Source organism: Echeneis naucrates, unplaced genomic scaffold, assembly GCF_900963305.1.
Source record: "Echeneis naucrates unplaced genomic scaffold, fEcheNa1.1, whole genome shotgun sequence".
Lineage (NCBI taxonomy): Eukaryota > Metazoa > Chordata > Actinopteri > Carangiformes > Echeneidae > Echeneis > Echeneis naucrates.
Window position 1 is genome coordinate 652,987 of NW_021780168.1, and position 24,438 is coordinate 677,424.

At 41.9% G+C, this 24,438-nt stretch overlaps 4 non-coding genes across 4 annotated transcripts; 2 read left to right on the top strand and 2 right to left on the bottom strand.

Moving 5' to 3' along the window:
- The first annotated feature begins 6,487 nt into the window (after nt 1-6,487).
- Nucleotides 6,488-6,559, top strand: trnap-agg (transfer RNA proline (anticodon AGG)). The gene has a single exon. It is a non-coding gene; the product is annotated as a tRNA-Pro (tRNA).
- Nucleotides 6,560-15,683: 9,124 nt separating this feature from the next.
- On the top strand, nt 15,684-15,756 carry trnaf-gaa (transfer RNA phenylalanine (anticodon GAA)). Its single transcript has one exon. It is a non-coding gene; the product is annotated as a tRNA-Phe (tRNA).
- Nucleotides 15,757-16,945: 1,189 nt separating this feature from the next.
- trnan-auu (transfer RNA asparagine (anticodon AUU)) lies at nt 16,946-17,019 on the bottom strand. The gene has a single exon. It is a non-coding gene; the product is annotated as a tRNA-Asn (tRNA).
- A 6,767-nt stretch (nt 17,020-23,786) lies between these two features.
- Nucleotides 23,787-23,860, bottom strand: trnai-aau (transfer RNA isoleucine (anticodon AAU)). The gene has a single exon. It is a non-coding gene; the product is annotated as a tRNA-Ile (tRNA).
- Between the last annotated feature and the right edge of the window lie 578 nt (nt 23,861-24,438).

Sequence of the window (24,438 nt, forward strand, 5' to 3'; positions counted from 1 at the left end):
ACTCATCTGATACTGAAATCAGTGAGAATGATTCTAATGAAACCAGAGTGGCCCAGTTAGATGTGAAAATAGATGAAGGTGATGTAAATGTTAGAAGATGTGACAGCAGTGAAAAACCATTCAGCTGCCCTGAGTGTGGGAAAACGTTTAAAAAAAAGTGGGATCTGAAGATTCACATGGTAGTCCACACAGAAGAGGAACCCTTCAGCTGTGATGTTTGTGGGAAAAGGTTTAAACTACAGAACGCCCTTAAATCACACATGGTAGTCCACACGGAAGAGAAACCCTTCAGCTGTGATATTTGTGGGAAAAGGTTTAAACGAGAGAGAAGCTTAGACATGCACATGGCGGTCCATACAGAAGACAGACCCTACAGCTGTGATGTTTGTGGGAAAAGGTTTAAACTACAGAAAACCCTTAAAGTACACATGGTAGTCCACACAGGACAGAGACCCTTCAGCTGTGATGTTTGTGGGAAAAGGTTTAAACTACAGAAAATCCTTAAATCACACATGGTAGTCCACACAGAAGAGAAACCCTTCAGCTGTGATATTTGTGGGAAAAGGTTTAAACGAGAGAGAAGCTTAGACATGCACATGGCGGTCCATACAGAAGACAGACCCTACAGCTGTGATGTTTGTGGGAAAAGGTTTAAACTACAGAAAATCCTTAAAGCACACATGGTAGTCCACACAGAAGAGAAACCCTTCAGCTGTGATATTTGTGGCAAAAAATTTAAACTAAGGCGAAAGCTGAAATTTCACATGGAGGCCCATACAGAGGGGAAACCGTTTGGTTGTGACAAATGTTAAGAAGAGAAAGACCGAAGCGGCTGACTGCAGGATCTTTGCTGGTTGACCAAAAGTAAACTGTAACATGTTTGGGACTTTTTTTTTTACTTTTGCTTTGTTTTTTTTGTCCTCACTCATTTGTGTTTGAGTCAGTGACATATATACCAGAAAAAAAGGTTTTGTCAAAGAATTTCAATAAAACGCATAAAAAATGTTGACTTTTGTTCTGCTAATTCATCTTTATAGAAACATGTTTGTTTGTTTTTTTTTTATTTGCAATCAGAAATTGTGTGACAATTTGTTGTATTATGCCTAAAATATGCTGGGATATGAAAATAATATAAACTGAAAATGGATTAAGCCTGTAAGTTACTCACTTTATCAGTCATTTATAACATATTTTCTACTTATTGTGACATACTTTGCTATAAAGTTCTAACAATATTTGTCACTCTGTGATACTGTTTTCTATGTATTCCATGAATGTTTTCAGATTTTATCATTCATAACAGACTCTGGCTGGCAGAAATGAGATCCACAGGTCACAGTAAGGTCACGGGGATACTCTGGTACCAAAGAGAGCTCATAAAAATATCACTTGAGCAGAAAACAGGAACCAAAGGAATGTCAAAAAAAAAAAAAATCAGCATGAGTGAAACATTCATTCATACGTGAGGACATCAAGTATATTGTGACACCCATGAATATGTGCTCACACTATACAGTTTAATTGTTTCAGCTTTGATGTGTTTATTGTGATAGCAGAGCCTTTTTTCAGTTAATTTTGGACATTTGGAGTCAATTCCTGGTTTTCGCAACAAGGGGGCATCACCTCTGTAGTCAGTCGGTTTGATGAGGCTGCTATTCAACTCTCACCATCAGCGCAACCGTCGCACGCAAATGACACACATTGCCTGTTGCCTGTCTCATCATTTTTCTGTTCTTTGGAGAACAAATTTAATCTGTCTACAAACCTGAAGCCAGGGTCTGTTCCATGAACACGACATGCTAATGTTCGTACAGTTGTGCTGTCCTTTTCCTCGACTTGGTTTTACCAGAACCATGAAATACTGTTTGAGAGTTTGTCACCAAAGTGGAAAAGATCCTTCTCGACGACAGTGTTGCACTTTGCCAACATCTGAGCTAAAGATACAAATAAAATAATAATGTAAATCGGCTTTTATTTTGAAATGCTTGTGTGGTGACAGCTCTTGTTCTTTCTGTAGCTCAAAGTGTTAAGGAGTTCAAACACAGCAAAACATATTAAATGATAAAAATAAAGATTTGAAGAAAGAATGAAAATCAAAGTGATGAACTGTGGATGGCAGCCTGCTGTTAATCTGACTGAACAGTGATGCAGAAACCTTTAACTTGTTGTTTCTCTGTCTTGTACGGCACACAATTTAACATTTCTGTTTCCTCATCAGAGACTGCCAGCTGGACACGACATGTTGATGTTAGCACAGTTGTGCTGTCCTTTTCCTCGACTTTGGTTTCACCAGAACCATGAAATATTGTTTGAGAGTTTGTGAGGTTGGATGCTACACACTGTGTGTCCAGGATGCTTCAAGCACATCTTTCTGGTATTCTCTCCTCTGAACCTTTGGTCGCAGCTTTGAGGAGACACAAAATGTGAGACATGTGTCATTAGTGCAGTGAAGCTAGCAGATGTATGTGGTGGTGTAGCCGAGTGGTCCAAGGCGCTGGATTCTCCAGTGGCCACCATCACTTCGAAAGTGGAACTAAAGGTGAGAGGCTCCATCTCACCAGTTTCAGATTATGAGACTGACACGCTGCCTATTGCACCAACGAGGCCTGGAACCCAGAGTAAGTAAAAGAGTGAGATGGAGGACAACTGTCAGTGTTTCAGTATAAACACATTTTATGCAGGCCTGAATACTGCTGTATCCAGGCAGTGCTGACTGCTGCTTTTCATGTAGCACCGTGGCCATTGCATTGAGCGGGGAATTGAACCCGGGCCTCTCACATGGGAGGCGAGAATTCTACCACGGCCCAGAGATGGGAACATTTAATGGGGGTCACTAGGGGGTCACTCCAAACACATCCAGGCAGCTTCAGCCAGACTACTCATGAGTAGAGCGTAGCATATCTCCACTTGTCACATGGAAGACCACGTTTTAAAATTCACATAACAGTCTGTCTTTCGTGGGCGTTTCGTGTGCTTGTAGCAACCTGGCTAGTTGGTAGAGCATGAGAGTCTAAATCTCAGGGTTGTGGGTTTGAGCCCCACGTTGGGCGATTATATAGCTTTATAGACCCAAAGATACCCAGCAGAACTCTCTGCCAGCTGGCCTTCTTCCACAGTGGATCCTGGTGCCATGTGTTCACCAGGCAAGTGATGCACCCTGACTGGTCTGCAGCTCAGCTGCCTCATACACAGCTGCGGCGGTGAGAGTGCTGAATCCTAGCCACTAGACCATCAGGGAGTGTGTGGATACTAAATGTTGTAGTGTAGTGTATGATCAATGCTCTGTGCGAGATTTTTGATGACTACAAAGCCCCCCCCCCATGTCATATTCCATCCTGAACAGGAAATGTTTCAGCTGTGTCCTTTCAATTGAACTTCTGTAGAGGGAGTTACATGAGGGCCCAGTCAAGTGCTGGTATGCTGATTAAATTTTAAAGTTAATATAGATTTATAATATAATATAGATTTATCTCAATAAACAGGCACTGCTGGGATGTGAGGGATGTGACATCCTGTTTACTAGGTAGGCACTTTGACCAACTCAGCCACAGCACCACAAAAGCAGTACAAAGAAGTACCAAGATGTACAGAGGATCTGAAAATATTGCAAAGTAAGTGGGTGACCATCATGACTCCTACCAAAGTTTGTCTCCTGTGAAAAGCAGTCAATCACCAACATCCCTTCTCCCCAGCACAGCATGAGCCACAAAACTACCATTGCTCCTGCTTCAGTTGCCAAGATACTGCAACTAACAACCAGACAGCAAACGTCACACAGCTCCATAGTGTAACAGTTAGCACCCCTATTGACTGAACGGCAACAGATGGGTTCGTCCGGGATTTGAAATCCCTTTGATGTGATTAGAACCTTTGTGACATCACAGAATCAGCATCTCCTTTGATGGTTACTGATGGAACATTTGTGGCTTTTTTTATTTTTTATTATTAACCTCATTATTTACACACAGCACATTCATGTGACAGTTAAGGTGACAGTTTATTATATGCTAAAGAAACTTTGGTAAGAGTCATAATGTTCAGCCACGTACGTTGGGGGCATTTTCAGATCCAAAATACATCCCAGTACATCATAGTGGTGCTGTGGCTTAGTTGGTCAAAGCGCCTGTATCGTAAATAGGAGAGCCTGGGTTCAAATCCCAGGAGTGCCTTGCTCCTAATGTTAGATGTTTTAGATAGAAAGCACTCATACATGGAAAGCACCAAATACAAAATACATCCCCAGACCACACCTTACAGTAGGAGAGGTGAAAGAGACTGACGCGCTACCGGCTCAAATCCACGGCACTCTACTCAGCTGTTTTTGCTGGATAGTATCTGGTTTGGTTTCACCTCTTCCACAAAACTTCAGGCTGTTCCAAAGGGAGACATGAAGACTGTCACAGTTAACTGACTGGTCAGAGAGAGTGCAGTGTCTTTTTAATGGAACTTATACTGAGGAAGTTACATGAGTTTAACTCAACAACCTTAAACTTCATCAATGAGGCACTGCTGGGATTTGAATCCTGTTTACTAGACAGGCGCTTTGAACAACTAAGCCACAGCACCACTCTGATGTACAGGGATGTATTTTGGATCTTAAAATACCTCCAACGTAGGTGGCTGACCATCATGACTCTTACCAAAGTTTCTTTAGCATATAATAAACTGTCACATTAATGTCCTGAATGTGCTGTGTGTAAATAATGAGGTTAATAAAAAAACAAAACAAAACAAAAAAAAAGCGCCACAAACGCTCCATCAGTAACCATCAAAGGAGATGTGCACGGGGTCCTTTGGGTGCACCGTTTGTTCCAGGCCTCGTTGGCGCAGTAGGCAGCGCGTCAGTCTCATAATCTGACCCAGCTAACCCTAACCCTAACCCTTTTGCAGTCATAAGTCAGAAAGCAATCATGAGGACAAATGTGACTTAAAGCACAACAAAGATCTTTCCCCAGAAGGCCCTCAGACAAAGAAGCTGGGTAACAGCACAGACTGTTAGTGTAATGGTTATAAAAGAAGTGCTGTTAAAAATGCTAAAATGCTTTAAAAACAGTAAGAAAAAGAATGCTTTAATTCATGAAAAGTACATGGTTAAAAAAATAAGTCATTCTGAACGTTAAAAAAAGTGTATTAAGGTGAAATTCATTGTGAGCTACTGATCGAGTGATCTGTTATCTGCTACTCAGGTCTTGTAGACTAACAAGCAAGATTCGATAAGATAAAAAGGATATCTGTGTTCACTAATTCTTTATGTTATTTTGGGAAAGCTCTCTTATTAATGTTTAATCACCTCTGTGTTAGGTTTTCGATTGCTTATGTCTGAGCTGAGACGGTAGGGGGGAAACGGTGTTTCGCTCGTTCATTATAACATTGGACGTGACCGAAGCGGCATCGTGTCTGTTTTTCATTCATTATTCCCCTCTACAGGTAAGAAAAGTGAACATTATCAGTTTTGTGCCATGTTTTAAATGTTTATTATGTCTGAAGTTGTAAGTAGGACGTGAGGTACTGTGATTTATAACTATTTTGAGAGCTAATAATTTCGGTTTACTTGAATGCTAACGTCGCCGTATAGCTTCTTTGCTAGCTGCACTGTGGGAAGCTTCGCCACTGTTTCAGAGATGAAGTTGTGCCGTTTATGTGCAATGTTTGACATGTAAAGAAAATGCTTGATGATAAATGTGTAGCCCTGTATTTGTGGAAAAGTTTATTACAACATTGGACGTGACCGAAGCGGCATCGTGTCTGTGTTTTTCATTTATTATTCCCCTCTACAGGGGTGTAACATTAGGAGCAACATTGGAACCCTCAATTCCAGAGGAGACTGTCACCTGAACAGCACGCTTCTGCTGCACCACTCTACTGTAAACCAGCCCAGATGTTGACGCTGACTCAGGTAGTAATTTCTTCTCATGCTGTTTCTCCTTTGCTGCTGCAGCTGTTACATTTTCGGCGAAACGTACTCATCCTCTCCATGGGCCTGCTTTAAGACCTCCAACTCCACTGGGTTGAACTAACTGGATCTTTTTTTTCTCGGTTGTCATGGTGACGGGACTCCATTGATGATGGCTTTTTATAGAGGTTGTGCACGCGCAACACAAGGTGAACAGAGTTACTCAGAGTTGATTGAACCAACTAAGATCAGCTGTTCTGGAACCAGATACTCAGAGTTTCCCATCTCAGAGTAAGTCAGCTCAGAGTTCAGGGATACACTCAAAGTTACTTGAAGCTCCGACCTGAAATACCCCCCAGGTGCATGATGACATATTTATGTTCTGGGGTCAATCACCTGTATTTTTCAGTAAAAATGTTTTCCCTGACCGGGAATCGAACCCGGGCGGTGAGAGTGCTGAATCCTAGCCACTAGACCACCAGGGAGCGTGTGGATGCAAAATGTTGTAGTGTATGATCAATGCTCTGTGTGAGATTTTTGATGCCTGAAAAGTTCTCAGAACATTTTAAATGCCATAAATATCCTGCTGTAAAAGGCTCGTTGGTCTAGGGGTATGATTCTCGCTTAGGGTGCGAGAGGTCCCGGGTTCAAATCCCCGATGAGCCCGTTGTCATGTTGCATAGCACATTTATCAGACCGTGAAGTTTAAGGTGCAGTCAGAGACATATTAGAACATAACAGTGCAGGAGAACAGCGGACTGTGGTGGCTCATTGTTGAAATCCATAGGTCGCTGGTTCAAATCCGGCTCAAAGGAGACCATTTTTTTTCATCGGCCTCATCCAGCACAGTGATGAGTCTGCCTACAGACAGGAGGTGGACAGACTGGTCGTCTGGTGTGGTCAGAACCACCTGGAGCTAAATCTGAAGACTGTGGTTTCAGGACACTTATTATTTTAATGAAATTATGTACTTGATGTAACTTCATTATGATTTTTTGATGTGAGTTAAAAAAAGAGGCCAAAGCATTAGGAGTTTGCTTTTAAGTGGCCTTTAATGACTGTTGTTTTGTCATCACATGTACATTTGTGTTCAGTCAGTAATTTGGTAGGATGACTACACAGGATGAATCGCTCCAAGCTGAGTGGATATTTGAGAGATCAGATTGTTGCACAAGATAAGTACTTCCTGTGCTTCATTATCAATGCTGAAGATGACAGGGATTGAACCCGGGGCCTCATACATTTTGGAATAAAATGGTCCCTGGTTCAATCCTGGGTTTTGACCTACATTTCTAATATTCTCGCTCCTCTTTCAACCACACCATGAAATATTGTGAGGGTGGATGCGTCACGCTGACTGGTTGTGTGTCCAAAAGGCGGTCAAAGACGCCCTTTTTATCGTGGAAGATCGAAGGATTTTTCAGATGATGTGGTCCTTTTGGCACCATCAGCCTGAGATCTACAGCGTTCATTGGATCGTCCACAAAAATGGTTGCATGAACATTAGAATGCTTGGACCACTTCGGCCCGGGTTCAATTCCCAGTCAGAGAAAATGGCTTTATTTCATTTAAAATACAGGTCATTGGCAAAATGCCATAATATGAAGATGTTATCATCCACCTACACTAAAATGTGTTAAATACAGCATGCTAGCATGGTTGCATCTCTCATATGGTCTAGCGGTCAGGATTCCTGGTTTTCACCCAGACGTCCTTAGAAGTTATGGACATATGCAGTTGAATTAAATAATACATGTATTTCTTCACTGCTACAGTTAGTAAAATATAAAATACACATGAATTCTATTCTAATCTGGCATTAGTGTTTATTTTAAATTCGGACTTTTAGCTTTTACGGCAGTGACGTCACCAAAAGGGATGGCGACACCCGGTGGTGAAATTCATTAAGAACGTGAAGAGATTGAATTCACTGATAAATAATAAATAATCTAATAATGTGAAAATGAAAACTCTGATGCTTTTAATATTTCCATTTTCTGACTTCTAACTTCCCCTGCACGGTGTTTTATCATGAAGTCTTTATCAGTGTCCTTTTAATGTACAAATAAACTAAACTAAAGCAGGCAGCAACAAAAAGGAGACACACAGAGACTGAACAGGCTGATCAGGAGAACAGGCTCTGTGGTCGGCCTGACTCTGATAGTTGTTTGCTTTCATGGACCAAGTTTCCAGGTGGGGAGCTACAGAGCATGTTGGAGAATCTCTGTAATCTGCACAGCCTTAAAATATGACACAGCTGAGTGCTGTTGTTAGGACTCATCTAAGAGGAGGAGAGCACTCACTGGTGCTCAGTTATCATTATCAAGGCCGGTGATAGGGACACACCTTTAGTTCCACTTCCAGGTCATGGAAGCAATAATGAGAAGTCATTTCTACTGTGTGCTGTGCTGAAATAGCTCATTTGGGAGAGCGTTAGGTTGAAGATTTAAAGGTCCCTGTTTGCCTCACAGGTTTCAGCAGCTGTTGTGGGTCCTTTAAAAGAACTGAGCTTTGTTTTTTAATTATGGAATCAGTGATGTGTTACACTAAGTGACCTTAACTCCATGTCTCCCACATGAATGCCTTTGGTACCAGACATTGTTTCTTAAAGCTGAAATGAGAGATAAAAAGTTATTGTTACCTGCCAGTGTTTCAATATAAACATACATTATACAGCCCTGACCACTGTTGTATCCAGCCACCATCACTTTGAGTTAAAGAAGTGGAAAAGATCCTTCTTGGCCCCCTGCCCCTTACTTTAGTGTTCCTGGTCATCTCACAGAGATGATTCAAACCTGATCACAGTGATCAGTATGGATATACAGTATGTTTGCTGTCAGTGGAGGAAACTCTCAGACAGGACTAATAGTCATGTTTGGGATGTTCCTGGATTTGAGTTGAATGAGTGTAAATTCTCTCTGATTTTAACACAAGTTCACACATCCACCTCTATTCAGACATGGAGTTTACATATTGTTTGGAATTCTAATGTGAATGTCACAAACATCATTTTTTGTCAACACTTGTTCTTATTATTAATGTTAAGACCCAGAAAGCAACATTTTTGATTGTTGTACCAACCTGAAGATGATCAGTGTTTATAGCTCATAACCTGATCACAGATCAATAATCAGCCATTGGAAGACGCTCTGAAACTTTCTTCTGCAGTCACAACTCATCCATCTTCAGACCGGACATCTTCTAAATGGCGCACTGCAATTTAAAATTTAATTGCAATTTTACGAAGTAGCAATCATGCGCGTTGCATAATGCCCAGCTCTGCTCTGGATCCAGCCTGTGTACAAAATCAGGTGAATGTGATGTCTGATGATGACTGAGCTCTTCGTGTAACACATCATGGATTCTAGGTCTCCCACATGAATGCCTTTTATAGCAGGCATTGCTTCCTAATGCAATTTTCTGACAATAACTTAGTGGAAGTGTGACGTAGTCACCAGATTTTTCTCCGTTCTGAGGAGGATTGATTACTGAAAGTGGTGACGTCATTTGATGCGTCTACATTTATCCGATTCTGAGTGTTACATTTGTCCCGTGTTACTTTGTTATTGGTTCTCCCCGAAGTATTACTGCCATGTTTGAGTTGGAATAAATTCACTAACGCTTTGAAATGATCGCGGTACTGATGCTAATCCCGTTAGCCGGTCTATGGCGTTTTCCATTGTATGTTAGCATTAAGCGGACATAACGGACTTTATGTTAAGATAAAATTATGGCAGTGACGCTGGTTAAAATGACTTTGAATGCTATTTTAAATATGTGTGTGTTCAGTCATGTGTGGTTTTATTCTGTGGATGACAAAGTTACACTTTCATTTTATTATTCTCTCTTTCGGTCGAAAAAAGCCGAGTCCAGTCGAGGAGAGCCGAATCTTCAGAGAATCCGTGCAGACAGGGGGGTTATTTTGATGGACACACCATGAGGCCAATCACATGAGAGGACAAACTGATGTTTTCACAATAATATTCAGCTGGTAAACTGACATAGATATGAAGTTTTACAGGTGACCAAGAAGAGACGTTTTCTTTGCTCTACAACGTAACTTTGTGAAAATAACATGTCTGTGGTTGTTCTCTGATCCCTCCTTCGTTTCTTCATGTCTTCTGTTTGTGTCCCTCTCTTGAGTGACTCCACGCATCGACCTGGTATTGCAGTATCTCCAGGAACGGTGCACTCCCTCTATGTGTTCTTTTTGCCAACAAAAACACCTCTGAGGTGCTCATACACAGAACAAGAAAACTATAATGGGTTCGCTCTCTCACCCAAGAATGGCACAAGTCTAGACTGGAACAGCTGACAACTTTATTGACTACGTGCAATAGCCCAAACAGACGGCAGGCAGAGGCAGAGTCTAGAGACCTAGAGAGCCTAGAACCAGGAGTGGACTATGACAAAAACAAAACATGGATCTGACTTTCTACTTCATCCAGTTTGCATAGTGAACAAATCCGGTCTTCCTCAGGTGTGGCATTAAAGCTCCCTGTTTCTGGGACTAATGGAAGTGTTCCTGAACACAACTGTCCATAATGATCTTTGTCTTTTAGTTCACTTATTCTTAATGTAAGGTTCCACACTGTAAGTGTTCTTATTAAGACAGTAGGTTCTTCATTTTGGCTTCCTCCAAACATCCAGAGACCGTTTATCTCTCTGCTTTAGGAACAGTTTGTTTATAATATCTGCAATATCACAACATCATTTATGAATGAAAATATCAGATAAATCACAAATATAGAATATTAATTTCATCCACATGTAACATGGCTCTATTGGTTGAGTTTGGGATATTTCAGTCATAATGCCAATTTAGTTTGAATATCAAACAGATTGTCAGAACTAATGCTGTCATTTTCCAAGGAACCCTCCCACCTGGTCCATTATTAGAATAATAATGTTTACATTAACCACTGACCCCAAAGCAGTTACATGAATGTACATGACCAACACACTGCAGCAGTGGAAATAAGGTGGCTCCAAACATACCTAATGTAAACATCACCACCTCAGGAAAACATCCATTTTGCTGTGATTGTGTAGCAAAGCTTTAGTCCAGTCAGCTGCAGTGGTTTGGTTCCACACTAAGATAAGGATTGGCTCTAAGGGCTGGTCTGCTGGGGGAGCAGTTGCCCCGTTGCCCTCCTCTCTCTGCTGCAGGAAACATGTTTTCTCCGTCTGCCTCGCTGATCTCCCAGCTATAAATATCAGTCTCAGGATTCTGTGGACTGATATCAGATCATTCAAATGAAGTTCGGTCAGAATCGGGAAAATCAACAATTTATTTATATATTTAATTTTGAACCCATCCTTATAATCCATTAAAGATGACATAGATCAGAATAGATTCTGCGTATTTAAGTATGATTTCCACATTCAGCTATTCATGTTTCTTCAAATATATCATTAATGATGAGTTATGTTTTGTGTGTAGAACTTTTGGAGGTTGTGTAGTTGACTGTTTGGACTGGTTTTAGAGTGGACTTACCTGCCAGAGCTAACAGATGGGGGCTCCAGTCGAACTTAAGTCGCACACTTCAGCGTCCAACAAACGTCACCATTGGCTGGTAAAGCTGTCAATCAAATGTACGTTTTTGATTGACAGATTCATCAGCCATTCATGTGGCCCTTTACATTTCTCCACACTTAAACCGTTGACGACCGTCATCACTATGGCAACAAACAACACCTTTCGCAAAGGTGGCATGTAACATACGGCCACATAGTTTATGTTCATTCAAACATTTAACTTTGTTAAGCAGGATGCTTCCACTCATTCAGTGACATTAAATGATTTACAACAAGGGGATAGTCAGATAAATGTTACTGACAGGTTGAGGTTGAGTCTCTCCATGTGATTGATCGACAGCTTAGGGTTAGGGTTAGGGTTAGGGTTAGCCCCCGCCCAAAATTCCAACCCTGACCAGAAGACCATCTTTGTGTTATACAGGAGTTCATATGTGGCAGAATGAGAGAAATAAAGTTTGGCTGACTCTGCTGTTTGGTTATTTCTGATGTGTTAAAATCACAATGTTGAAAGTTTGAGTCAGTTCAGGTTCTTTACAGTGTTGTTTCATTTTCTCATTTCATTTTCATTTGTCTCCTAAAGTCACATCTTTTATTCTTTACTCAGGTTGTGGGGCTGCAGGTTGTCAGAGATCAGCTGTTCTTCTCTGGTCTCAGCTCTGAAGTCCAACCCCTCCCATCTCAGAGAACTGGACCTGAGTTGGAACGACCTGAAGGATTCAGGACTGAAGGATCTGTGTGGTTTTCTGAAGAGTCCTCACTGCAGACTGGAGACTCTGAGGTCAGACTCATGTTTTATTTCTGCTCTCAGATTAATATGATGTTACAGTTGTGGTGACTCTGACCTGCAGACATCAGGCGGATATTATACTGATCCACACTGAGGATCTTCATGCTGACGTCTGTTTTCTTCTTCTCTGGTTTAGTCCAGTCAGTGTGGCAGAGAAATGTTGAACTACAGATTTAAAACTTAAAAAAATAATAAAAATCCTTCAGTATTTCAATGACAGGAAATATTTTTCCTCACCAACATGGACAAATATATATTCAGTGGGGTCGGAATCATTCACTCTCAAACAATTCGATTCGATTTGGATTTTTGGGGCTATGATTCGATTCAAAATTACTCAGGTTGGAGAACTCCAGTTTGTCAGAGATCAGCTGTTCTTCCCTGGTCTCAGCTCTGAAGTCCAACCCCTCCCATCTCAGAGAACTGGACCTGAGTCAGAACGACCTGAAGGATCTGTCTGATCTTGTGAAGAGTCCAAACTTCAGACTGGAGACTCTGAGGTCAGACTCATGGTTTATTTCTGCTACAGTTGGACTCAGTTCATGTTTCTTTCAGTAATATTGTTTAACTCTAACCCTCAGTGAAGCTGTGAGAGGAGAACAGAGACAGATTTCAGGATTAGACAGAAAGACAGAGAGAAAAAAGTCAGCCAAACCTTCATGACTCAGCTCTTTATCCCCACTGTGGACTCAGAGAAATGTGCTGAGTCAGCAGACTTGAGGTCTGTGAGTTTCCAGCTCAGTGTGTCCACTCCAACACGTTAACATGAGCTGAGAGGAAGCAGCTGCTGCACATCTGGACTGAACAGGACTGAAGTCCCTGCAGGTCTTGCTGGATCTGCATCACTGACTGACAGCTGATGGACAGAGTCAGGAAACACTGATGGATCTGCTCTCTTCTTCTCTACACAGGTGGAGGCGGTGAAGAAGAAGATGTGTGCTGACGGAGGATCAGCTGCTTCCTGATCATCCAGATGTTGCAGCAGCAGCTTGTCCAGACTCTGGACCATGTTCCTGGGAGGTGGAGAGGAGAGCTTCATCCAGCAGAGACTGACAGAGGAATCAGAACTGGTCTGAGAACGGAGTCCAGTCCACCATGATCCCAGAGACTCCTCAAGTCCTCCTCTCCTCTCAGCCAGCTCCTCCAAACTCCACCTGGGGTTTATGTTCAGCTTCTTCTGGACCCTTTGGGCTGCTTTGGGAACATTTCTACAAGCATTACTATTATCTATAAAATATGTAATTTTGTTGTGAAACATGTGACTTTCAGTCAGCACTTTTTAAATCTGTGTTTTCTGCCCTTCATCTAAATGAAGCATATATATTTTTTAAGTTGTCTTCTTATCTAAAATATTTCTTTTTTTTTTATCCACATGTGGCAAAAAATTTATGTCAATAAATAAAAGTATGCTGAAAGGGCAGAACTCAAGAGAGGACACTGCAGTAACATAGTTCATCTTCTGAAAGGACAATTTTTAATCAATGTACTAAATTATTTTTAGGAGACAAACATAACATCCTTTTTAAATCTGAATGTGTGTGTGTGAATGATGATGTGGCCTGTGTAGGGAATCTTGTCCTGATTATTCATATTTTAAAGTTTAAAGTTTAAAGCACTTTGTGGAATGTTGTTTTTTTGTTTGAAAGGGGCTGTATAAATAAACTAAAGTTTAAAGTAAGGATTGATATGTTAATTGAATGATTGATTGATATAGTGATATAATACAGTCCAATAATGTTCTAGCGGAGTTGTGCAGCAGACTCTCAGCTCAGTGTGTGAATGTGCTACTGCTGAACTGGGACTCATGAGTTCCACTCTGAACCAATGAGTCATGAATCATGAGTCTGACTGTGAACCAGTCTACAGTATGTGCTGTGGGTGAGTGACAGCTCATAGCGGGGAGGGAAAGGGAGTGAAACAGCAAACCAGAGCTGCTGCTTTTCCTCCTTCTTTCTATATGAACATGAGCACCATGATGCACACTGCTGTGTTCTCATATCAAGCTCATGTTCACCTTCTTTCTTTCACAGGGAAAACATGAAAGAAGCTGAAGCTGAACTCAGCCTTCCAACTTTAGTGCTCCGTGTCACAGACTGATCCATTTTCTGACGTTATAGTCCACACCAGCCTGCAGCCTCTCTGTGTGACACTTTGTTCATCATTATTTTCACACTTTAGTTCCTGCTTCTTTTCATTTAGGCTCCATGTAGGCTGTTCATGATGACTTTGTTTGTGTGTGGGATCTCTGTCTGAATGAAAGTTTCACAATCACTGCCTCAGACTGCATTCAGAAGGAATTGTTGAAGTCATAGAAGCTGAAGAGTTGATGATCAGAGGCTGACAGCTAAAGGAAGCTAGAATGCACACTGCTCTCTGACAGAGTCGGCCTCCCTCCACATTTAGGAGGCTTTTTCACTTCTTACAACAGCTGACAAAGGGCTCATCTGGGATTTGAACCCCGGACCTGTCACACCCTGAGCCAGAATCATCCTGATTGTTCCTGGAATGGTTTGGTTAGTCAGAGTGTGTCTGTGTGTGTTCAGATCGGAGCTCTTCTTGTCTCTCTGAGTGGTTGGAAATGAAAATGGAGATCGGTAGAAGCATTCTTTCTTTTTTGTGTATACCAACATTCTTTATTATGTACGCGAACATTCTTCATGCAACATGCATTTTAGGTTGGATTATACATAAGTCACAGCACCAAGTCAGCGCGGTTGTCCCTTCGATAGCTCGCTTGGTAGAGCGGAGGACTGTAGTGGCTCATTGTTGAAATCCTTAAGTCGCTGATGCAAACCCAGCTCGAAGGAGACCATGTCCTTAATCTGCCTCATCCAGCACAGTGATGAGTTTGCCTCCAGGCAAGAGGTGGACAGACTGGTCATCTGGTGTGGTCAGAACCACCTGGAGCTAAATCTGAAGACAGTGGTTTTCAGGACACTTGTTATTTTAATCAAATTATGTACTTGACATAACTTCATTATGAAGTTTTGACATGAGTTAAAGATGCCAAAGCATTAGCAGTTTACTTTTAAGTGGCCTTCAATGGCTGTTGTTTTGTCATCACGTGTACATTTGTGTTCAGTCAGTAATTTGGTCGGATGACTACACAGGATAACTCACTCCAAGCTGAGTGGATAATTGAGAGATCAGGGTGTTGCACAAGATAAGTACTTCCTGCGCTTCATTATCAACACTGAAGATGGCGGGGGTTGTACCCGGGGCCTCACACATTTTGGAATACATTTTCAGTGCAGTTACTCTGAGATGCTTTAACAGCTAAACAGTGTAAAATAAAAACTTGGTGGTAATTAATGTTTTTTGTTTTCAATGAGGGGAAGTTAAAACAGACCAGGAACACTAAATAATGGGCGGGGGGTGAAAACAACAGGAGGGTTAAAGAGCAGTGTTAATTGGCAAAAACAAGCAGAACTGTCACAGAACATCCAGCAGAAGTGGAGCCATCCAGCTGAAATAGCTCAGTTGGGAGAGTGTTAGACTGAAGATCTGAAGGTCCCTGGTTCAATCCTGGGTTTTGGCATCTGAGGAGGTACCTGAGGTTCAAGCTCTTGTTTTTTACCTACATTTCCAATATTCTATCTATAACCACACAATGAAATATTGTGAGGGTGGATACGCTGACTGCTTGTTTTTTCAGATGTTTTAATGTAGGACTCTACAGCCATTTCCAATCATCATCAAAATGTATCCTCTAATTAAATGTTCCTAAATTTCTATTAAAGGCAGCATTATTGCAGCAGGCAGCACTCTATGGTGGAGGTCATGACAAAAAAGTGGGAGGAGTCTTTGATCTCTGTGATGTCCAACAGCCTCAAGCTCAAAAGACAATCATGGTTTTGTCTTGTTCACACTTGAAATATGAGCCCCACGTTGGGCGATAAGCAGTTTCTTTAGACCCAAAGTTACCCAGCAGAGCACTGCCTCTGCCAGCTTGCCTTCTTCCACCCTGACTGGTCTGCAGCTCAGCTAACTGCAGTGCACTGTGTAGCTGACACTGTCCTATCAAAGCTGGAATTAACTTCTCTGTTTCCTCATCAGAGAATGGCAGCTGGACACACATGTCAAGATGGCTCAGTGGTCTTTTGGAGTCCACTGAGAGACGTGCTGTGTTTTATGCTCTAATCCAGCATACATCGACCAACCATGACTGCTCGAGTAAAATATCTAAACTTATCAGTTTGAACCAACATGAAACTCGCTGAGCTTTAAATAGTGTAACTACAGCTGCTGGTCATTAAGTCTCTGTGGGACGACGGGTCAGTGTTTGGCTGTTCACTGAGGTATGCTCGTGGTAGGTCCATTGTTGTAAAGTAAATTCCCATAACAGGAGTCAAACCCAGGCTGCCTAGGTGAAAACCAGGACTCCTGACCGCTAGACCATATGGGAACATTAGCTTGATGTTATTTTGATAGTGATTAAGAAAAACTAATAATGTCCAACCACCACCCAAAACAGAGCAGTTGTTCTTTTCACCTGCTGCAGTAGCTCAGAGCCTCAGTTGGGAGACACATTTTTCTTCCATTTTCTCCTCCAAACATTTGTACACAGTTTTGAGATTTCCCATAATGTCATATGTGTGGCATTTTTTCAGTGAAGCTGTGGTAGTGTGGCCGAGTGAGTACAATCTTTAAGTATTTAAGTAGCATCAACTTAGAAATCCTCTGGTCTTCCACGTTTGAACTATAATACCAGTGAATTAAACAAAGATCACCCCTGGGTGGACTTGAACCACCATCCTTTCGGTTAATAGCCGAACACACTGACCAATTGCGCCACAGAGACATGTTGGTTAGTCCCTGTTACAGCCTGCTGTTCCAGCTGGAATTATCCTAAATGTTGCCCCACAATAAGAATGTCGTTGGTTTGAATCTCAAACTGTCAGCTGTTTTTGAAAATATTGTCAGAGCAGTTTACTGAACAAACTGTCCCCTGATGGTCAAAGCACACGGTCCAAATATCTGATTGATATGAATTCCAGCCAATGATGTTAGTGATAAGAGATGGCTTGGCATGACGGGTCCTTTGAGGAACCGATGAAAAATAAAAAATTGTTGTCTGACTGTTCTCTGACTGACTGTTCTCTGTGTTATTGAACCTTCCCATCGCTGGATGGTTTTTAGGAAAATTTTTTGCAGCTCAAGCTGCAGGGCCATCTCGAATTATCCCGAAATATCCATCAAACCTGTTGAAGTTTAATTCAAAGGTTATCTGAATGTACTGCATCTGCTTTCAAAGTTGTTGTCAGATCATTAAGATTAATTTTTCTACACAAGACTTTAGCTCTTTGGAGATATGGCAACAATATAAGGCCAAAATAAGGATTTTACAACTCCAATACCAGTTAGTCAACAAAATATGATGAGCCAAGTCCACTATGACAAATAACAAAGGATTTTCTTTAGCATAAAATAAACTGTCACATTAATGTCCTGAATGTGCTGTGTGTAAATAATGAGGTTCATCAAAACAAAGTCAGAACCAGAGCTCAGGCTGTTGGTACACAAACAAAGAAAGGCATACTTGTGGATTCACAAGATTATATCAGGATCTGACCTTTTCCTGTTCCATCAGTAACCATCAAAGGAGATGCTGATTCTGTGATGTCACAAAGGTTCTAATGACATCACAGAGATCAAAGACTCCTCCCATTTTTTCTCATGACCTCCACCATAGAGTGCTCACTCATAATGAAGCTCCAAAGACAATCATGGTCCTGCCAAATACCTTTGAGTTCTGCCAACAGAAGCAACAACAAAACTGGAACTACTTTTCACTGCTATGCTGATGATCCCCTCCTGTATGTGCCTAACAGCTGTGACTCTTGACATCTATTGACATTACAACAGGTGGATTCTGTGGTGTGAAATTTTGACTCACATCAAACCGGAGACCTCAGGTGAGAACCCTCCCATACTGTTCTGAGGGGACTCATCCCAAATTTTTTGTGGAAGACGTCTGTGTAGGTTCCCAGTTCCCCGTTCAAATAAGAGCAGAACAGTATGTAAATAAGAGTCTATAGTTTCAGTAATAGTTTCAGACTATTCTGAAAGTTATGTTTCTCTCTTTATGCAAACCATACAAAGAACGAGTCCATCTTCTCATTCCAAGAAAGGACAAGACCCTGACTCTGATGTGTTTATTACATATGGTAAAAAGTTTTGTTTATCAACACTTAACACTCAACACTATTTAAAAAAAAAAAAAAAAAAAAAAAAAACAACACTCAATTGACCTTCACTCACAGATGAGTTACACCGACGTGACAGGGAGGGGTTTAAAACCAAGAAGCACACAGAGGGCCACAGTTTAGCCTGTGTATTGACAAAACGATCGATTGACAAGTTGTGATCAGCTGAACGCTCAGAGCGACGGAAGAAAGAAATGAACAACGGTAAGTCATTTTAAGATAACGCAGTTAATTGATTGTTTCTGAAAAGTTTTTTTTTATGTGTATATTTTCTTAAAAGACTTGTTTTTACAGGCGGTCTTTTAGAGGGTGAGTTGGAGTGTCTGACTTTTGATGATTTTCCTGATGGTAAGTGTTGCGTCTTTGAGATTATATTCATATTATTTTTATTTTTTACAGTATTTTTTCCGGTAGTTTGTACGCAAGATCTGGACGAAATCGAGAGAGTTTTCAGAGAAAGTTCTCCCGCACCAGCAACCGCTACAGCCGTGACCGGGCCCGTACCAGAGACAGTTCCAGAGGCCGGAGGCTCCCGGAAAGCTACAGGTGAAGAACCGCGACCGTACGGGGATAAACAGCTATTCCAGGACCCGGAGGTCTCAAGAAGGGAGGAAGCTCGAGGAGAATCTAGGAAAAGATCCAAGGAGTCTTCGAGCAGCTCTTCTTCATCTTCTTCCTCTGCCGCCAGCAGAAGAGATTGTAAGTTTATTTTTTCACATCAGCCTGTACTTTAAACATGTACCTGCATGAACAGTGAAGCTGTTTCAACCGTGTATAGCTCCGTGGGAACTAATTTTATTTATTTTTTCAGACTATCGGAAGGAGAAGAGGAGTAATTCGCAATACAGAAGAAACAGGTCCTCATCCTACAGGAGACCAAGGTCCTCTTCGTACAGAAGAAGAATTAGATCGTCGTCCTACACACGGTCACCAAACTGTAGGATACTGTGCAGACACCTCGATAGATTCCTTGACAGGTTGTATTTGAGTTCAAAAAGGTTACATGGAGCAAAAAGGGAATGCCCATTGTAGGAGTTTTTCAGAGGACCCTTTTCTGGCGATAAACCTCGCTATAGAGGAGTTGTATCATCCTGAAACTCTGACCAATGCTGTAAATGATCTTCGTTCAATAATAAACTAATTGACCTTTGAAAATGATTCTGTGACTGAGCCCCCCGTCTCTCCTCATTTCTCTGGGCTTGATTCACCTTCTCCACCAGTTGTTTCACACACTGTTTGAATGCCATAGACAGGGCCGGACACCTGTTAGAGATTCAGGAGGGGGGAAACGCAGGTGTAGTTTCAGGGGCTGAGGAGAGGGAGGGGGGGAGAGGGGGTTGTGATTAGAAATAGATTCAATAATATAGAAATCAGGCAAATTTCAAATTTCCTGACTCTGGCGGGCGTACCCGATTATGGAGAATTTTACGGCTCTGTGATCGTAGCTGCTCATGACCTGTCTGAAAGAGTCTTCTCACAAGCACAGCCTGGTGATGTTATAGAGATGGAGCTGAGAGGGGACAGACTGAGTAAGAGTGTGTCCTCTATAGTCAGAGCTGAGAACACTGACGGGGGTCTCTCCGCCTTTCAGAATCTCCTTGATCTCCTTCTCCAATCTCCTTCTTGAATTAGTGGTGCAGTTGATTCGCAATCCTTGTGACGGAGGGAAAAGAAGCGTAGATAAAACTTTGGACGAGGAGGTTTTTAAGAAGAGAAGAAGATTTTTGTACGTGGTGGAAAATCTCCACAACAAAATGTGCTTTGGTATTAATTTGGCACACCTGCTGCATCCCCATCTCTGCGATAGAGAGGCTGAGAGAAAGGCCAGAGAGTTTCAGACGGCTGTAGGTTTTGATGATCAGACAGAGGTGACGTTTGATGTTTCAAAGTTTGAGAAGGCCTTGGATTGTAAAATTGTGGTGTTTTATAGAAACAAAGGCACATGAGCCCTCTCCAAATTCCTCACCCCTAACCCTAGAAAAGACAAAACTGTGTTTATGTTTTTACACCAGAATCACTATTATAGCATAAAAAAAAAATGTAAAATTTTTTCTAGGAGCCCGTCACGTCTGTGGGTACTGTTACACAGGGTATGACAGCGTTTGCAGCCATCGCTGTTCAGGGCGGTGCTCCGTGTGTCTGGACGGCTCGTGTTGTAGAGTCAGGTTCGAGCCCGTCCTCTGTGTAGATTGTAACAGAACGTGTCTGTCAGCTTACTGTCTGAGTAAACAAGGAGCCCGTAGAGAGAGTAGGGTCGGAGTCGTATGCCAGTCAATGTGAGTTGTACAAAGAGTGAGAAAAATTTCACAGACTGATCCTAAAAATTATTCTTATCAAGCCAAAAAAAAAAGTGCTCAGAGTGAAAGGTATTACACAGACGCATGATTGCTGTCAAAGAGTCAACTCTCCACCTCCCCCAACTTTAACTTTTCCCTTTCCAGAGCCAGCTTCTCTGCCTGTAGCTCCATCTGAAACTGCAGCCTTTCCCTTTGCAGTGTGAGCTTCTCCCCTTTAAACTGCATATACTGCTCCGCTGACAGCTTCTCAAGTCTCAAGTCTCTGACAGAGCCATATCAAAATCTTTACACTGCTCAGGTCAGAAGATGCTCACTGACTGCCAATTCCTCAACAACACCCCTCAACTCAGCTGATTACTATGGTCATAAGACATCCTGCTGACAGAAAAGTACAACCAAAATTCTGTCTGCAATATCAACTGAGGCAACAGAGACCGTGCTACAACTCAGACAGTGAACAGCCACAGAGAGGATTTAGAGAGAAAGGAGCCTCCCCCCTAAACTGCCTAACTCAACCCTAGTCTTCGTATGCGTACTGATGGTGGGTACTTACGCACCTAAAACCCGCTTGCATTGTGGAAGGCTAACTGCCCCAGCCAACGCTACAGAAGGTGCCCCCGAGACAACTGCTGCTAACCACACGGACAGCATACAAAAACAACAAACAGCCCTGAAACACAACAAAGCCAACAGTCCCTCCTTATGAGGAACTGCTGCTACGGCCTATTTGGGGGAACAAACAGATGCTCCAGCCAAAAAAAACCCTCCTACAGCCAAACACTGTCTGAGCACATGCAGCGACCTGCAACTACAAACAATTCACTCCACAGCACCAAACAACTGCTGACTGAAAACTACTGAACTCTAAATTCTCCTCCCCTCCACACTTCATTAAAGCAGCATTATAAAACAGCAAAACTACCAGCCCAAACATTTCTACACTGCACAAAAAAACATCTAACACAACACACACAAGAAAAATGCCCTGGAGCCCCCTTTTGTTATTTGTTAACCGCTCATTTAGGACACAACAAAGAAGGGAGGGCCACACTGATAGCTCAAAAAACAAATTATTGTACACTACATCATGACAAACAAACACAAAAAATACAGATGTGTGAGGTGTGAAGTCAGTCATCAGTGTGAGATGAAAATGTTGGATATTGAAAGCCGTGTGTGTCAAAATAAGATACTCAAACCAAACAGGATCCAGGCCGTCCAGGAGAGAGAGCATCAGCTGAGGGAGTCTGGATTTTATAGCCTCCCCACAGGTGGAGGCGGAGCCTCCCAACACAGAGGCGGGGCTTCATAGCAACCAGGATATATGAACCGAAGATCCACATAGCAGACAGCAGAGGGACTCACAAGAGACACACACAGCCAACACACAACCAGACTGTGTGACGTCACTGGACATCAAAGCCATTTCATGTCTTTCATCGCGCTCCTACACCACACCAACGCATACGTCACACTGTAGCGTTCGAATCGGATGGATGAGCGCATGCGCACGACTCGTCACACGAAGGAATAAAGCGAAACACAAATCAGCTCTTATTAGACAAATTAGCGGCGTTAAATTGTACAAAAATCAAACGTGACTCGTTTATTTTCATCTCCCCTGATAAAGTTCAGATGAGAGGATGAACTCATTTCATCGCTTGACTTACATGAGGTACATTTGGTTGTCAGCCTCGGAGCGGATCAGCTGGGATCAGCTGAGAGAGAGCCAGCAGCAGGAGCACATTCAGAGATCAGATCAGAAGATAAAAACTGAGCCCTGTCAGACACTAAGATGTCATCTGAGGAGGATCACTGACGTTTCAACAATAACAGCCGCCCAAACTCTTTCTGCCCCCAAGTGGCTCCTTAGATTTGTTGCTGAATTTAATTTATAAAAAAAATATTGGTAAAATGAATGATTGAAGTATAAAATATATAAAATTTTTATTGACATTGCCTTATTTATATATTTCCGTAACTGAACTTGGAGCTTAATGCCATAAATAATAAATGATAAAGTACAGAAACCCAAAGATCCAAATCAATCAGAAAAAATTTAATCTCTGATTGACTGTAAATCATTTATCAATGTTGAACTATTTACATTGAAACCACATAGACAATATAAAGAATCACACAACAGGATGGAAATGAAAATCCTGCTAAGAGTTTCAGCTCGTCTTTAGTGAAGATTGGCATTCAGAAAAACCAAGTGGCTCAGCTTTGAGGGCTTTCTTGTTTCTTCTCTCTGTTATTATTATCTGCCCCATTAAAGAGCAGATTCTCTCTGAGGGGACGGATGTTGCCACAATACACAGTGTGTGTGCCATCACATGTGGAAGATAGACTGAAGCCTTGGTCTGCCACCAGCTCAGAGGGGCTGCACTTCTCTGGAAAAGGGGCTCCTCACCTTTCCAGCGTGTTGTCTGATTGTAGCACACAAACTTTCTTTAAGTGACGGAGCTACACACTGAGACAGCCACTGACTTTCACACCTACAGGCCATTTAGACTCACCATGAAGCCAACATCAGAAAATGAACTACAAATGTGCCTCTTCCCAATAACACTGAACAGGGTAACAATATTAAGCACAGCTGCACATTCAACAAGGACAGAAAATGAAAGAAGATCATCTGTACATGTGGCCTTTTCTGACCGTGGTCCTCAGAACAAATGTCCATCCCTCTGGAACTGAAGAATCTGGAGTCATGCAGCATTTGTTCATCGAGGCTTTTTGAACCTTCCTTCTCTCAGCTGGTGTCCATCCATCCAGCGTACCACAGAGCAGGAAGCTGGAAGAATAAAAGAAAGCACAAATAAATGAATTCCACACATACAGTAACAGCACAATGCTGGAAACTAATCACTAAACTGTTCCAAAGGAAATGATCAATCTGCAGTCTTTGCTCTGATCATTGTGACTTTGTGTTATTGTTGTATCTGATAAGTTAAGCTGCACTTCTAATGACCACCAGGGGGCAGTTCCACTGGTTGGAAAAAGACTTCAGACTGCATTGAAGTCTATTACGAAAGAAAAACCAAGGTCTGAGATGCTGCACATGGCCAGTGTGGGGATTGAACCCATGACCTCGGCGTTATTAGCACCACGCTCTAACCAGCTGAGCTAACCTGCTGATATGAAAGTCTTTTTTGGCTTATTATAAAACTTCACAGAATAACTAGCTGTCTGTCAGTTTGAAATTCCAACAATTGTGATAAACAAATCAAACTTGATAAATCAAGTTTGTTCAGTTATCATTATGAAGGTCGATGATAAGGACACACCTTTAGTTCCACTTCCAGGGGAGAACTGCAACAAAGGAAATTATAAATCAAGTTTGATAAAGATTAATTGACCATTAATTGTTATTTTTACTGTTATTTTTTTCCAAAATAAGCTTTTCCTCTGGAGCCACAGCAGCGGGCTGAAAGGGCCGCATGTGGCTCCGGAGCCACAGGTTGCCGACCCCTGCCCTAATCTAAGTGATTTCCATGTATTTTTCATTGTGAGACAATGTTAGGGAGGGAATTAAAGTTATTTAATGATGCATTATATCGTCTATATCAGTTTACATGATCAAATATTTTTGTCAGGCTTCCACTCTTGCCTTGTTTGCAGAAACACTGTTGCAGTGTTGCAGTTCTCCCCCGAAAGTGGAACTAAAAGTGTGTCGCTATCATCACCCTTGATAATGATAACTGAGCACCAGTT